Source organism: Cetorhinus maximus, chromosome 20 (genome assembly GCF_964194155.1).
Source record: "Cetorhinus maximus chromosome 20, sCetMax3.hap1.1, whole genome shotgun sequence".
NCBI classification, from domain to species: Eukaryota; Metazoa; Chordata; class Chondrichthyes; order Lamniformes; family Cetorhinidae; genus Cetorhinus; species Cetorhinus maximus.
This window is the reverse complement of record NC_135898.1, coordinates 74,108,670-74,123,403: the sequence shown is the minus strand read 5'-3', so window position 1 is coordinate 74,123,403 and position 14,734 is coordinate 74,108,670. Positions and strand designations below refer to the sequence as shown.

General features: G+C 48.3%; 1 protein-coding gene across 1 annotated transcript in view; it reads right to left on the bottom strand.

The window, feature by feature from the left end:
- Positions 1 to 14,734, bottom strand: part of adgra1b (adhesion G protein-coupled receptor A1b) — a 537,318-nt gene that overhangs the window by 437,453 nt on the left and 85,131 nt on the right. The gene's annotated exons all lie outside the window — the stretch shown is intronic.

Below are 14,734 nucleotides of genomic sequence, written 5' to 3'. Positions count from 1 at the left end.
ACATAAGAGATTAGCGTGTAAAATTAAAGTGCATGGGAATGGGGGTAGTGTACTGAGATGGATAGAAAACTGGTTGGCAGACAGGAAACAAAGGGGAGGAATAAACGGGTCTTTTTCCAAATGGCAGGCAGTGACTAGTGGGGTACCGCAGGAATCGGTGCTGGGACCCCAGCTATTCACAGTATATATTCATGATTTCAATTAGGGAACTAAATGTAATATCTCCAAATTTGCAGATGACACAAAGCTGGGTAGGAGGGTGAGCTGTGAGGAGGATGCAGAGATGCTTCGGTATAATTTGGACAAGCTGAGTGAGTGGGCAAAAGCATGGCAGATGTAATATAATGTGGATAAATGTGAGGTTATCCATTTTGGTAGCAAAAACAGGAAGGCAGATTATTATCTGATTGGCTATAAATTGAGATAGGGGAATGTGCAACCTGGGTGTCCTTGTACACCAGTCGCTGAAGGTAAGCATGCAGGTGCAGCAGGCGGTAAAGAAGGCAAATGGTATGTTGGCCTTCATAGCCAGAGGATTCGAGTACAGGAACAGGGATCTCTTGCTGCAATTGTACAGGATCTTGGTGAGGCCACACCTGGAATATTACGTGCAGTTTTGGTCTCCTTATCTGAGGAAGGATGTTCTTGCTATAGAGGGAGTGCAGCAAAGGTTTATACTGATTCCTGGGATGGCGGGACTGATATATGAGGAGAGATTGAGTCTGTTAGGATTATATTCGCTGGAATTCAGAAGAATGAGGGGGTATCTCATAGAACCCTATAAAATTCTAACAGGACTAGACAGAGTAGATGCAGGAAGGATGTTCCCGATGGTGGGGGAGTCCAGAACCAGGGGTCACAGTCTGAGGATATGGGGTAGACCATTTAGGACTGAGATGAGGAGAAATTTCTTCACCCAGAGAGTGGTGAGCCTGTGGAATTCGTTACCACAGAAAGTAGTTGAGGCCAAAACATTGTATGTTTTCAAGAAGGAGTTAGATATAGCTCTTGGGGCGAAAGGGATCAAAGGATATGGGGAGAAAGCGGGTTGTTCCTAATTCAGTTGTTGGGGCTTCAGCAAAAGTCAGGGGAATATCAGAAAGAGTTGTCAGCTGCTTTCCACAGATTGCAAAGTACGATGGAGGGGTTCCTTTGTGTTCAGTCTGAGGTAATAGCGCCGGGTTGCCAACACACCAAGGTCAACACTGATAAGATGGTGACCACCATGGAGACCATGGTCCAGGATCTACACTTCATCGATGTAGGCATTGGTGGCATCCATCAGTGGCTATATGAGCTGGTTGGGAGGGGGGGGGCAGCTTGATCACAAGGAGTCAGCCAAGGGCCATCAGGCACCCATAGGGAGGAGGGCCATCAGCTGGACACCCCAGACCCATCTACCTAGGTGATCCAGAAATGTCCTGCTGATCACAATCCCCTCTTCCTGTGACTCCATTACCTCCAGCTCCACAGGCCAAGGAGGGTGCACCTGCCCCACAACAGGAGACACAAAGCAGGCCAGGGCCCTCCAGGTCTTAGCCCCCCAGAGGACGCCTGCCAAAGTCATCACAGACGGGGCCTACCAGTCAGCAGGCTGCCTCCACCTGCGCTGTGGATGTTAGGGAAGAACCAAGACATTGCGGTAGGGTTAGGAAAATGAAGAAATATTAGGAGCACGACAGTGGCATGGGTGTGGAACACATGTACATAATTCTCACCAATGTAAACAGAATCGCACCCACTTCACAACTCCTCTTGTGAATGCCTCTTCTTTATGATGAGTTGCGTTGTTGTCTATCAGGCGTAACACCATGGTTCCCCCACCCCCAACTTATTGCAGACGATGAAACCATGTGCCTCTGGTTGATGTTGTTTGCTTCCTTATCACTATGGTGTGTGTCCGCTCTCAGATCATTTCGAACATCAGTAATGACTTGTCCTCAATGTAAAATTGTGCTTGTAGAAGGAACCTCGTTCACATGCTTCGCCGGGTCATGTCATGTTCATTCTCGGCTGTTTAAGATTGAGGCTGAGCTGTTCATCCGTCTCATCTGCGTTATTGAAAGGTGAAGTCTTATGTCCATGGAGAGATGTGTAAACACCTGGAGATGGGTCACATAGCCCGGAGCTCCAGTCATTCACCATCGTCTGTCAGGATTCCCTTACTCAGAGCTTGTGTGCGCTCCTGACTGCCTTGTGCATTGCCGACTCTCCGAGTGCACATCTGCTAAGTTCAGCGATAAGTGTGAGCACTTTCCCACCTCCATGTGCTGGATCTCTGCCCCTCGAAGTCACATTATTGTGCGGGCACAACCTTCAGCCTCTCTGACCTTGTAGTTGTCTGCATTACAGCAACAAGGCTCTCGTTACAATGTGGGGATGCAGCGCTGTGCCATACATTCTGCGTAGCGTCCCCTCACCCACACCCTCGCTGGGTCAGTGATGATAAATCCAAATGGTGATGTGTTCCGATCAATGGAGCCTTTGAGCAAGCTCTGGAAGCGCATATGGTAGCTTCAGACAATGTTGATGTCAGCAATGAGATCGGAGTGAGGATGTAGTGAATCTGAAGAGCGGTCAAATTGTCAAATTGAAGGCACACAGCTACCAGTCAACTGAGGATTATAGAGCAGCTTCTGCCTCTACTAGGCTGCTGTGGTGACTGGGATGCTGCAGAGACGTTAGAGGGGGTAATGCCCTCTGACGTGTGAGGCCGGAACTCTTTCCTCCAGATTAGACCTCATCTCAACAAGGACACATGTCCCCAAGGCTTCATCATCCTTCAAAGGAACAGGACAATGGTTAGCCAAATGTGTAAGTACTCACTCTCAGATTGAAGTGCATGGTTGCAGCGAGAGGGATAGCAACACAGGTGTTCACATGGACACATGATAGAGGTCCAAGAGGATACTCACTACAGCTCATCATCCTCCTCATGGAATCTGATGTGCATGCCTGCCTTATCTGGCCCACGCCATGGCCTCTTCATCGCCCTCGTCCCCTTTGATGTCCTCCTCATTGGAGGAGCCGTGCAGCTCCTACATGTCAGCATCTGGCAAGTCCTCCCCGCTTTGCGGCACCAGTTTGTACAGCGTGCAGCAAGCCACGATGATCCTTGGGACCCCCTGGGGAGTGTGCTGGAGCGCTCTGCCAAATCTGTCAAGGTATCGGAATCACATCTTCAAGATGTCACTGCTCTGCTCTACCAATGTTGGGGTAGCGATATGAGCACTGTCGGAATCTGGAGATCACAGCAAAGCCTAGTGCTCCAGCCTGCTGGTTCTCTTGATCTCTGGCGAGGTACCTGTAATTGTGGGCCGCAGCAAAAAAGGGGTGTCTGTCACCTCCTGCAGTCATTTATGTGTCGAGGCTTGAGAGATCCCTGGAAAGAGCCACTCGCGTAGAAGTTCAGAACAGGGGTGACTTTCGGAGCCATTGGCAATGGGTGTCCCTCCAGTCCCCGTGGCATCAAATCCTGGATGGCTGTCCTCTTTCGAAGGGCTTTGGCGCTGACCACCATCTCCCAACCCACATTAGTGATGTTGCTGCCCATCCTATGGCCAGAGCTGGGGTAGAGGACATCCCAGCGGGACCCCACGGCACCCAAAAGGCATTCCAATGACATGACGCTGAACCTGGGGGCTGCAGTCCTTTTGCCTTTCAGGGTCATGTCTTCCCTGCAGCAATCGTGGTCTGGAAGCACTGAGACGTGTGCACACAGCTGGACTATAAATATGGCGCCCGGCAAGGTGAAGCAGCGACGTGATGGCGGGAGGGTGAATGAGAGCCTGCTTGCCATGGAAACGGCTTGTTTCCCGGGAATGCATAAATAATGTGGCGGGTTTGGGACGATACGACGTGAAAGCCCACCATTGCGGCCAGCGGGTAAAACATTTTAACCTGCCCGCTACCGCACTTAGTGCAAATCTGGGATGATTGCGCCCCGCCCATTCGCGGCCCATTAATAAGCCAGAAATCCCCCAAACTCAGGCACCTGACTTAACAACCATGCTCTGCACACAACATACTGGGACACTAGACTGACATGTCCTCCCCATCCCTGGTCTGGGACAGGGACAGTCTTTGCAAGATCAGCAATATAAATAAAGAGCTCCTTCACTCTGCCATTCCCCCCGTTCTGGCCCCAACTTGCTTATGTTCCTCTCTAAGATAACTCTTTCCCATTCTGGTCCAGACGATACTTCCAACCTGTATCCCCCTAGTCAAGTGTCAGAGTGCAACCTTCGCCACTCTTCCCCTCCCCCAGTGGAGTGTCCTTGCCCTGCAGTGCCTAACACGCCACCCCCACCTTACTGCTGGTCTGGTAGTTAGGGCGTTGCCTGTGAAAGCCCCCTGAAAGTGGTGTGGTGCCGCCTGCAAAGCCTGGCGTGGGGCCTGAGGTGCTGTGAGCGCTGCACGGTGCAAAACCGCGGTACGTGAACAAACCTTGAAGTCACGAGCGAGGTGCAGGTCGCCAGGTGCATGTCACTCATGCCCAGTTGTGAAACACGTTGGTCTAATTAGACAACGACATGTCCTTTTGACCCAGCATTGTGGGGGTGGTGGTGAGGGGGTGGTGATTCCGGTGAGCGGCCACTATAATGAATATGCATCACATTCAAATGTATTAAAATGAGATTCCCAACATGGCGTGGTGGGAAATACGCGCCATCTTTGAAGTCAGGTGCGGGCGATCACAACCTATTTTCCCACCAACGTAAAACTGATCTTTTCGCTCTCGCGACATTTTCCGCTCCCATGATGCCCACAGTGGCTGGCAGCGGAAAACCCTGGCCATTATGTTAGCAGCCCAGTTGTCTGTTAGGATCTTCAGGTACAGTTTCTCCCTCCATGAAAGCAGTTTTCCCACTCTGTCCATGAAACCATGAAATTCCCCCAATTTTGGACTGTTGAGTGAGCAGCGTTAAATGTGCATCTTTCCGACCAGGTTTAGTGTCCACGCCTACTCCCCCAGGTGTGAGGGGTGGTCTGCAGGCACATTCCTCCAGGTGTGAGCAGGGAGCTCACGGTCACCACACCTGGGCACATGCAGAGAACCTGCATGGCGCAGTCGAGGTCTTCCAAAATGTAGCATTGAAGGAGCCTTGAAATGTATCAGTTCATGATTAATTTTGAAAAATTTGGTGGCTTGTTGTTTTTAAAATCATTGCACACGCGATTTTCTTATCATCCCAGCAAAGTTTTAGTTTTCATGAAGTCAGCAAGGTGGGGCAGTTTTGTCCTTTTTTAATTTTTAAATCCCTGTTCTTGTTATAACTCAACATTTTTGTCTCTCCCTAATGGCGCCTTCAGCAATCAGTGTCACTGGGAATCAATTAACAATGTACTGTATTTATTTTAAAGTTACCTGATTCAAGTGACCAAGTGGATGTGTGCTCCCTACATGAAAAAATAATCATTTTTCTTATTTGGTTATAATTATTTTGATTGTTGCAGCCCCTCTTTGGCTTTGTGTGACAACTTATGTTTTATGGCCACCCTTCTGTTTGCCAATAAATGTATTTATGTGGGGTAACTTTTGTCCAGGTATCTTAATGAACTTGAGCCTGTCAATCTCATTTGCTTTGGTTTTTCAAGAATTTACAACTAAAGCTCCCTAAAAAGTTTGTGTGCACTATTTTGTTACTCTTGCTTCAAGCAAAACTCAAATCTAACTCATTAACTTAAGGTCAAGTGGTTCATTTCCTGTTGTTAAACTGTTTCGTTTTCATGATTAGCTAAGATTCCATTGACAACAGACTACACTGTGATTTGCCACCTCTCGTATTAACACGTGGATAGGAACGTCTTCAGATGGCAATGTCCTGATATCAAATGAGCACCAATTCTGCATCCCCACAAAATATCTTATTGGATGAAATCCCAAATTCCTACATCCTAATGTTTGCCTCAGACTATTTATGCTTTGGCTGAAACTTTCTCCAGACGCTATTGGGAGTACACTGCAAAGCATGACCTTAAAGACTGGACACAGGATGAGTCCACCCATGGAATTTTACAACTTGGCCTCTGACTGTCCCACAGATTTGCTTCAAAAATTCTCATGACAAAATAGCATCCTGATCCATTCGGAGCTGGCCGTTCCTATTGTACGCCTGCTGATCTCACACTGTTAGCAATGAGCTGTACCCATTTCAGAAAGAAAACAGCAAGAATTTATAGATAAAGCCAAAAAGTCACAGTAAAGTCAGAGTTACAGAGGGAATACAAGATATAAACAGAAGCAGAGAACTGGCAGGATGCCAAGAAATTCAGTGCACTAAAATAATAAACATGACCAGATGACATTTAACACGACTCCCCATTTTTAGTAAACATTAGTACCAGCAGTAACTTTGAATAATTCTCATCTTAAAGGGAACTGCACCCTGTTTAAAATGGTCCCAAACTTATAAACACAATCCTCTGCTAAGTAAAAGCATAAAACTGGATGCTGGAAATCTGGAATAACAACAGAAAGCGCTGGAAGTGCTCAGCAGGCCTGGCAGCATTTGTGGAGAAAGAAACAGAATGAACCTTCCGAGCCGAATAACAGTGTTTCTCTTTCCACAAATGCTGCCAGACCTGCTGAGTATTTCCAGCACGTTGGTTTAACCTCTGATAAGTACTCTGAGTAATGTTTTGCCAAGTGCTGGAAAATCCAGCTCAGAAACATGTTTCTTCTAATTTCCCTTTTATGTACTGCCTGTTTGGTGTACTGCACAGTCCCTTTAAGATTAATGTGCAACACACTTCTTCCATGTGGGACAGGAATGCACTTGCATCTCCTCCATGGGTGACAGGAATCCATTTGCACCTCCTCCATGTAAGAAAGGAATCCACTTGCACCTCCTCTGTGTGAGATCAAGAATCCACTTACACTTCCTCCATGATGCTTGTGCATGACTTGTTTGTTCCTTGCATGGCACATTCCCTATTGCTGGTTGCACAGCTTAGAGGGAATGTTGCCCATAACTGCCCCAAATTTCCTGGATAGCATTTATGCAAAAACTTTCACCAAAATTTGCATTATGCAAGGATCACATCGATTTGAACTTATGCCAAACTTTGCGGAACTTCGTTGCCTATTCCGGAACGTAGAACTGGCATAAAACACACACAACTGCAGTACCAAACATTGCCCCTTTGTGTCACAACTTTATAAACAATTTTAAAACTGGTACATTGCCATTAAAAATTAAAGATTTCCTCTACCTGTGTTGTTGTGCGGTGGACTTCTTGGTGGTCAAATGAGGGAACTTGCATGTGTGAAGTGTGAAATAGAGCATGTTTCAATGCTGCAGTGCTGCATCATTCAGGATCTGTCAAAAACCATCACAACTTGCATAATGAGTAATGGATTCTACTTTCAATCTGGGTTTGAACTCGTAGTTGTTCATAGTATTATGGAATATAGGTTTCACAATAGGAAGGCCAATCCGGGTGCTTATATCTTCCGAATGCATGGAATGCATGCCCATAAAATTTCAAGTGCATTGAAACTAAAAGTGGGGTGTAAATTTCAGTAAGAATTTTGTTTTAAAGTGAAGAGAATAGTTACCAGGCTCCAGAAATGTTAGTTATACCTGCTGCAAATATCTAGTTCATGGTTCATGTTAATTTTTTAGAGGTAATTTTTAGTTCTGGGAAAATTAATGTTGTAAAGGTAAGGTAATTAAAATGCTAGGCTTTAGAGATTGCCAGAACACCTAAAGAAATGGCAGCTCAAAATAGAAGAGACAGAGCTATAAAACAGCAAGTGAGCTTACTTAGCTAAAGAACTGGAGAAATGACATCTGCAATCCTTACAGTAATGGCAGTCCAGAGAGATGTTCTGATTCTGGGAGGTAGAACTAAATTATCTTAAAAGCATTGAGTAAACCCTGAAAGGTTGTAAACCCAATTACTTCATCAGATCAAAGGAGAAATTGTAAATAAGGAATAATTAACCTTAAGTAAAAGCAAAATACTGCAGATGCTGGGGATCTGAAATTAAAACAGTAAGTGCTGGAAAAACTTAGGAAGAGTCATATTGGACTTGAAATGTTAACCCTGTTTGTCTCTCCACAGATGCTGGCAGACCTGTTGAGTTTTTCCAGCACTTTCTGTTGTTATAATTAACCTAAAGGTCGATTTGAAGACATCCCTGAGCATGGTATGTTGTCATGGAGATGAGTGGAGCTTAACGGGGGTGGGGTTCTCTGGTTTTAATTTATCTGGCTGTTTTTGCTGAGATTTCTAGATACAGTTTGGACCTTGTGCTGTTTGCAGCTCACTAAGAGAAGATAACTAAAGTAAATGGCAGTTAGATACACCTGCATTGTAAACAGAGTAAAAACTAACTTTATCATTATCACAGCGGAGTGGGCTGAAGCTTAATCTAAGTTTGAATTTTGTGAGGGAACAGATGCTGGAAGATTGCCTAGTTTAAAACCATTAGAAGAATATGCAGTGGTCCTCTTCAGGGTCTTGTGCCCAAGAAAGCAACCAACAGATTAGCTTGGAAGTATTGAAAAGGTAACCAGATCAAGGGATTGAGGCATTTACAGTCAAGAGATGGTAAATGAAAGTTTTACCTCTGAGAATAGCTGGAGTTGAGGAGAATTCTCCAGAGGGCTATGACATACTTATGGGTGGTCACTACAGAAGTAAGTAACTTTAGGACTAAAGTGTCTTATAAGAGAATTCTTGGGGGAAGTAAGAAGTAAACCTAAGGGCCTGGCGGGTGTGGGTGTAAGCTATAATGTTAACTTAAACATATTTGCTTTGTTTAATTTGTTCTAATAGACAATAAAGTTTGTGTTTTGTTAAAAAAAAAATCTTGTGACATAGTTCTATGGTCAAAACAAGGTGTTCAGATTTCTCTTTAAATGTTAACAGTCCCTAACTGGATCGTAACATACCCAATATCAAAATAACTTTGGAACATATTGCCACTCAGTGAGGTAAAACCAAGGCAGCATATTCATGTGACTTCAGAAAACCCACTTGAGTAGGTCTTTGGCATAGGGTAGAGCAATGTTAATGAGTGACAGAGCATTTCACAGACAAATCTCAAAATTGGCGCTAGCATTTGAAGAAATTTTCATATAGCACAGTTCAGCGTAAACCAGAATAAATCAGTTATCTGCTAATTTCTGTGAAAAATGCAGTGTCTCCCTCATATACCATGGTTACGCCTAAAATTTGCACTAAATTCAAGGTCCACCATTCAACCTTTCATTATCAGTTTGATGCCATTTCTTCTTCATCCAGTACATCCTGGCTATTAACTACTTGGGGCCTGAACTTCCTCAGAGTGGCAATCAGCGTTGGACTGCCACTCCAAGCCCAATTTCCTACCTGATTCTTTTTCTTCGATGCTATCTCACCCGATCTTCCGACTCAAGCTGGGCAAGATCCAATCAATGCAGCATGTCCCTTAGGCTCAGTGTTGAAGTCCAGCTCTGTTGACGTGAAGGAGGCCATACCTCCTTTTTTATGGCACTAGCTGCCAAAAACCAGGTAAGTTTAAACGTCCATTGAAATTTAAAGTCCTTCACAGGCCAGGGACAAGGTAAGTGTATAAGGTAAGTGGATAGGAATTGGGGGGGAGTGGGTGGAATTGTAGGTCAGTGGGGGGATCGGAGGTAGAGGGGGGGTCAAAGTTCAGATTGGGAAGGGTCTGGGGGAGTTGTCGGTTCTCGGGTCAGGTCGGGTCTGGGGCCTAGGGGTGGTAGCCGGCTCTTGATAGTTCTCGGGTCAGGTCAGGCTAGGGGTGTGGGAGTCAGGGGTAGGAGGAGTCCCTTGGGGGTCATGAGGTGAGGGGGTGGGGTGGAGTCCTGTGGGTGGGATAGTTGAGAGGTTGAGGGAGACTCCTCGGGGATCAGGTGGTGGGGGTGCCGTGGGTTATGCCCTGCGGGTCATTCCTAGTCAGACCCATCCGAAGGTTATGATTTAATTTGCATTTTCGGATGGTCCCAGTCCAGGGCAATTGCCCAGGGACAGTTTGCACTTCTGGGCAACTGCCATGCAAACCATACCTGGGAACTTCTGGGGTGGGGGTGGTGGGGAGTGGGCCCAAGCCCCCAGCGCATCTTTGGGGTTCCCCTCCCACCAAATACATCGCTGGGGAGCACAGAATTTACGGTCTGCATTCAAAGCTTTCCAGTGAACTTTGTAAAACGAAGATTTTTTAAAAATCAATCATAATCCTGCTGAATGTGTAAGTGAACTAATGAAATGGCTTTTATTTAAAGAAATTTCATTTACAATTTTCACTCGGGTAGCTGATAGTTACCCCCTTGTCAAAATAATAGGCTTTCACTCTTCACTGAACTCCCAATTTCAGCCATGCAAAGGGTCGGCAAACCTCAGAGGGAGAATTGTCTCCAGGGCTTGTGTGCATGCTTCCTTGTAGCCAACAGAGAAAGGTATTGACAGAGACCTAGGGCCAGGTCTGCCATCTGCTCTCCTAGCCACTATCAGCACACATTCCACAACCAGACCATGGGTGGCATTATGCCACAGGTGCTGAACTATTACGAGTACCTGCACAACACAACATACCATTGATACACATTCTGCTGTTGCTTGCTGGGCAGTAAACTCTGCTTGTGTGAACGCCAGCCTGTTACTGTTAGGATATGGCCAACTGGAGCATCAGTTCTATGATAATAAAAGAAGCACCAACTCTAAAAGCAGCCTGTAGAACCTACATTGCCTGGCCTAACATTCACAGAAATCTACAATCCACCTACATTACTAGGATAGTGAGACACACTGCGGAATCGTCCCAGGTTCGCACTAAGTGCGGTAGCGGGCAGGAAATAGGATACAAGCCGCACTGACGGCTTTTCACGCTGTATCGTCCCAATCCCGCCTCAATAATCATGCATTCCTGGGAAACACGCTGTTTCGAAGGCGGGCGGGCTCTCATTCGCCCGCCACACCATCACCTCGCCGCTTCATCATGCCAGGCGCCATATTTGAAGTGCGGACACCTCTCAGTGTCTCTAGTTCAGGACTGCTGCAAAGAAGACATGGTCCCGAAAGGCAAGGAGACTGCAGCCACCTGGTTTAATGACCTGTCCCTCGAGCACCTTTTGGACACAGTGGAGTGACCACTGTGATGTTCTCTACCCCCGCTATGGCCGCAGGAGGGGCAACATCACGAATGCAGCATGGGAGACAATGGCAGCGGTGGTAGTGCCAATGCCCTGCAAAAGAGGACAGCCACCAAAGGAGGACGCAAAAGGATGAATGGTCTTATCCGTTCCGCCAGGGTAACTCACTCTTCTCATCGCTCTCAACTCCCACACTCACAAACCCATCACACATTCACAGGGATCTCACACCTCAAGGGACAACACCACTAACTCTCACACACACACTCACATCTCCATCAGGCTCATATCCTCTGGAGCTCGCATCCTCATCCCATCCATGGCTCCAGTTACCACACAAACATTCCATGCAGTGCCATGTGTCCTGCTCACGCTCTCTCCATCTGTTTTCAAGCAGGAGAAGCTTGCTCACAACAGCAGGAAAAGGTCCCAGGCCCTGGTTGGAGTGGCTCACATTAGGCCCCTCACTCACTTAAAGGAGCGTGCCATCGCGCTGACTGGTGAGGACATGGACCAAGCCTACGGCAACAGTGAGGTCGGTGGTGAACACCCTCTTGAGGATCCTGCACCACATCATACCTCTCTCAATGCAACTGTGAGTGCTCTCTCTCCTGTTTTTGACTCTGCTGCCAGGCACTAATTATCTCTACTCAGCCAGTCGCTCCCTCAGCTCCATCCACATCCTCACCTCCAGCCAAGAGGACACCTCCTCCATTGAATAGCTGGAAATAAGCAGCCTGGAAGACCCGTCGCAGCGCTTACCCTCAATCTCCACCAACGCAGAGACACACACCTCGGTGGGACCTAGATTTAGAGCAGTCTCGGGTTCACAGTCAGGTGGGAACCGCACGGACACATATCATGAGGGGGTAGATTCAGCCAAGCTACCGGGCACTTGGAGGACTGCTGGGGAGAAGACATCTGTGAGGTCCGAGTCAGATGAGAAGCCTCTGGATTCAGCCTTCCAACTCATGATGGAGAGTCAGCTGAAAGTGGGGAAACATCAGGCGGAGCTGTTGGAAGCCCTCAACAAAGTAGCACGCAAGTCGTAGGAGTGCGTCCATCTGCTCTCTGATGAAGTAATGCTCACATGTGTATGGATCTCCATGGGAAGGATGGCAGATGCCATGGAGACCCTGGTCCAGAAGAACATGGAGATGCGTGCAGACCTGCACTCCATCACGGTAGCCATGGGTGAGATCCTGCAGTGGCAACATGAAAGGACAACGGAGCACTTCACTGTTCCCCCCAGGTGCTCCTTCTGCTCAAGGAGTCAGGCACCCGAAGGGAGGAGGGGAGGCAATTGGATACCCCTGGGTCATCCACTCAGAAATCTCAGAGGTCCTCTCCCGCCGAGCCCCTTTTTCCGGTGACCCCCTCAACCTCGTCCTCTGTCACTGCAGAGGGAGCAGCTGGCCCACAGGAGGACAGCCAGAGCAAGCCAGGGCCTCCAAGGCCTCAGTTCTCCAGCGGACCCACACCGAAGACATGAGAGGTAGCAGGGCCAACCATTGTACAAGCTGTCTCCACCCCTGCTGCAGATGTCAGGGCAGCACCTAGAGGTCTAAGGCGTTCAGAAGTTAAGAAATTTTGATCACAAGTGGTAGCACAGGTGAACACATTCTGTCACTTAATAATCCAAAAATAATTTCACTTTCACTCAGTGATGTGTAATGGTGTCTTTCAGCCTCATTTACAGGCGTTGTGAGTCCTCCCACTGCATCCCCGTCCTCCCCAGGCCCCCGCACGCACCCGGCCCATGATTGATTCTAGAGAGAGAGGTGTGTGTGGCAGGGCCTTTCAGAGCTCCATGCAGGCTCTCTCCCAAGCACGTGGATCCTTCACACAATCACAATCAGTTCAATGTCCTGAGCATTTTCAATGGGGCCTGCCGGGGTTCGCTTTCAGGTGTCTATCTGAGCTGAGCTGCATCTCCGCCCACCCACTGATCACACTCCCATGCAGCAACTGATCTCACCCACCACGATCCTCATTTCACTTTCCATTTAGCCAGCATGGTGGTGGTACAGATTTTCTTGAGGTCCTTTCCCCTCCCCCCGTCACCCATTTCCTTTCCCCCATCACTGTCGAACCCCTGGCATCACCTTCCACCTCTCCACCGTGACCTATCAGCCCAACCTCTTTCTTTAGGGGATGTCCAGGTGAACATTCATGCTCCCTTCCTTCCCAAAAATCCCGCCCCCATCCACACTCACCTGCCCAGCCTCCTCCTGCCCACCCCCAGGGTCCGTGTCTGCCTCCAAGTCCCCACCAACCACCCTTGCCGCCCCTTCTACCTATACCATCACCTCCCACCTACCGCCTCACTCTGCCCTTGGTCATTCTCACATTCCCTCCTATCACACCCACCCTCAGGTCAGAACTGTCATCGACTCAACAGACCACTCCCTTGCACATCCACCTGGACATCCCACCCACTGAACTCCTTCCCCTCTTGGAACTCCTTCCCTTCTTGGAACTCCTTCCTCCCACCCACTCCCCGCTTAGTCCTTCCTCCTTCCTGACTCCTTCCTCCACCCTTATTTCTTCTGCCACCCTTACTCTTACCCTTCTCTGGACTCTTTCCTCCACTCTTAGTTCTTCCTCCAGCCTTACTTCTTCATCCACCCTTTCTCCCTCCCCTCTCCGAACTCCTTCCACTGCCCAAACTCCTTCCTCCCCCCCCCGACTCCTTCCTCCCCCCTGACTCCTTCCCCTCTCTGGACTCCTTCCCCTCTCCAGACTCCTTCCCCTTTCCAGACTCCTTCCCCTTTCCAGACTCCTTCCTCCCCTCTCCAGGCTCCTTCATCCCCACCTTCAGACTCCTTCCCTCCCCGCTCCGGATTCCTTCCTCCCCATAGACTCCTTCCTCCCCATGGACTCCTTCCCCCCTCTGGACTCCTTCTCCCCTCCAAACTCCTTCCCTTACACCTTACTCCCCTACCCTTACACCTACCTCGTCAGTTGCTGTTATATCCCCCATTAACCCTCCTCCCCCATACTCCCCAATCAGCACCCCCTTCCCATCCCGACACACCTTCCTCTCCCAGTCAAATCTAGACCTTCCTCTCCCACTCCCCGGTACATCTTCCTCTCCCTAACACAACTGGACCTTCCTCTCCACCCCTCGATGATCATCTGTTGTGAGCAGACCCTCAATGGTGACTTTCCACCTTCCGTGAGCTGCTTTGCAGAGGGCCCATGTCCACCAGAATCCACCCAGCATGCGATGGATGTTCCCCTAGGGTTCCGTTGCTGCTGGGCTCCAGCATCATCTGCTCCTCAGATGTCCGCGATGTGAGCTAGGGCCTGACGGTAAGTCCCGACTTCTGCATATCACACTTGTCAAGACGTGTTCTGCACCGGCATGTATTCCTGCCAACGTGCTCGGATGATCCAGCATGGGGAATGATTTAGGTGAGCTGGACTTATATTGATATGCAGATATATTAAAATGAAGTTCGCAATGTCTGATGGTGGAAAACATGGCCCGCCATTGACAGGCAGAGCAGACAATTGCAAACTGGTTTCACAACGTCATGAAACCGATATTGGGCCTTCTTGCCATATTGTCCACTCATGCCGCCAAACACACGTGATGCCAAAGGGCACGGAAAATTGCGCCCAGA